Genomic DNA, 2,363 nt, shown 5'->3' with positions numbered 1-2,363 from the left:
CGTTCTTTTTCTCTTTTTGTGGTACCTGGGATTGAAGCCAGGAGTGCATTATCACTGAGCTACCTCCACCCCCAGCCCTTTTTACTTTATTGCCTTCTTTATGAAACAAAGTTTTGGTAGGTTGCTGATACTGTCCTCAAATTTGTAATCCTTCTGCCTCAGCCTCCCTAGTACTGTGATTACAGGTGTGCACATCTTTTGTCATCACTCTACCTAAATGAGATTCTCATCTTCAATTACCTATTCTAGTCTCTCACCACCCTGTCAACTCTGTTTCATTTCTAACACCTATCACAATGTGCAATTACTTGATCTCCTTTATTTAGATCTTTTTTTCTCTTCTCCCACTAGAATATAAAACCATGGGGAAGGGAATCTACTTTGCTTATCAGTGAATATCCTGTAGTGACCAGCAAGGATCTCCTCTCCAGAAGCACTATACTTGCCTAGGTCACTAGTGTGTTCTTGGCACCAAGCACACATAGGGGCATTTAATAAATGTTTAGTGAATGAAAAAAAAAATAGAAATTCTTCAAGAAATCCCTAATATATGGAAATGATCTGAGAAGTTAAAGCCTTTCTTTCTTTAAAAAAAATTTTTTTAGATGTTGATAGACCTTTATTTTATTCATTTATATGTGGCACTGAGAATTGAACTCCATGCCTCATACATGCTAGGCAAACACTCTAACACAGAGCCCCAGCCCCAGCCCCCTAAAGCCTTTTTTTTAAAGGTTATGCAAAATTACTGTATTTACAAAAATGGCACAAAAGAGAATTCAACAGTCGATCACATGCATACATCATTCACATCTTCAACAATGAAAGATATTTAACACTACAGAACTAAATAAGAATAGTAGCTTCAGCTAGTATTCAGTGCAGCTGTTAAGCACTGAAGTCACGTAAATTACACCAGGATGGGCAAATATTGCCCAAGAAAATTCTATTGTTAAAGCTGAAATAGGCTTAAGGCCATTCAAGTTCAAGCACAGTTATACAAATCTTTCAAAGCCCCTCCTATTTTTATTTGAATTTGTGATCTTTCTTCAAACTTGTGATCTTAAACTTCTGTTTGACAAAATCCAGAAGGAAAATCCAGAAGAAATCAATACAGAGGTTACATTAATAAGAGTAACATACACAGCTATAATTAAGATAAGCGAGGAAGGCAAAACATTAAAATTGTAATATTTGCTTATTACTTGTTGGAACCTATATTAGGATTTAGGTAATATAATCAAATATTTTCAAGTAGATTACTTATGTTACTCTAAAATGTCCTTTTCATCAGTGTCATCAGTGCACTGTTAAAACTAATCAAAACCTCTACACATGTATATTCCCTTACAATAGCAGCACACACTATCACTACCTGCAAAGCTGTCAGTCTCCTTTAAATGACTTAGTGAATGAAAGGAATAAAAAGTGGATAAGTAACATATGAGGAGAAATAATGGGAATTAGAAAATTAATGCAGGTCAGCTCTTTTAATCAGCCAGCCAGCTTGCTAGCAACATGGGATGGTTTCCCTTGAGGAAGGTCCTGTGGAGTGGGAATATGGTCACCAGTGACCTCTGTCTTATCCGGGGCTGCAGTAGGAAGTTGCTTGTTCTTCATCTTTGCTTTTGCCATGTTGTAATCCCCAGAATCAAAATATTTTTGCCCTTTCTGCAATCGTTTCCTTAAAAAATCGGAACCTCCAGGCTTTTGTCCCAGGTGAGGATACCTTCTTTTAATTTGGCTTCTTCAGCTTTCTCTGGACTAGTCACTTTATCTTCCATTTCCTTCTGCTCCTCCGTCGAGGCCACCTCTGGGACTTCCGCGGACACAGCGTTCCCTCTGCCTAGCCGCGCTCCTCCGGCCCTGCTCCTCCGGCCCTGCTCCTCCGGCCCTGCTCCTCCGGCCCTGCTCCTCCGGCCCTGCTCCTCCGGCCCGGTGCGACAGAACACTTCCTCTAAAACCTTTCTTTCTTTGACCCTACATGATCGTATTCCTATCATTTTTCATATTGCAAAAGATCTTTTTTGGTCACTTCCGAGTTGGGAAGTAGAGAGATCAAACAAAACAAAACAAACCACTAAAAGGCAATCAATCCTGAAAAAACTCACCCTCTGTTACATATCCTGTGACATGATGAACAATGGAATTGTTACCACCCAGTACAAGTACCTCTTGTATCATGGTGCTATTAAGAGGATTTCATTTATCTTTCTTACGTTCCTAACTGCTTATAATATTCTGGTTGGCCAGAATAAGACTTTATAGAATATTCTTTTTACCAATATTGCCTGCTTCAGAAAAGCTAATAGTATTAAAACAAAATAAAGACAACTTCTCAGATTTAGATGAAACTTTATTTA

At 38.6% G+C, this 2,363-nt stretch overlaps 1 pseudogene; it reads right to left on the bottom strand.

Moving 5' to 3' along the window:
* Positions 1–636: 636 nt before the first annotated feature.
* Positions 637–2,317, bottom strand: LOC114087441 (cAMP-regulated phosphoprotein 19 pseudogene; annotated as a pseudogene).
* Positions 2,318–2,363: the final 46 nt, after the last annotated feature.

The sequence above is a fragment of the Marmota flaviventris genome, chromosome 4, assembly GCF_047511675.1.
Source record: "Marmota flaviventris isolate mMarFla1 chromosome 4, mMarFla1.hap1, whole genome shotgun sequence".
NCBI lineage: Eukaryota > Metazoa > Chordata > Mammalia > Rodentia > Sciuridae > Marmota > Marmota flaviventris.
Note: the sequence above shows the minus strand (reverse complement) of the source record. Positions and strands in the feature narration are given on the sequence as shown.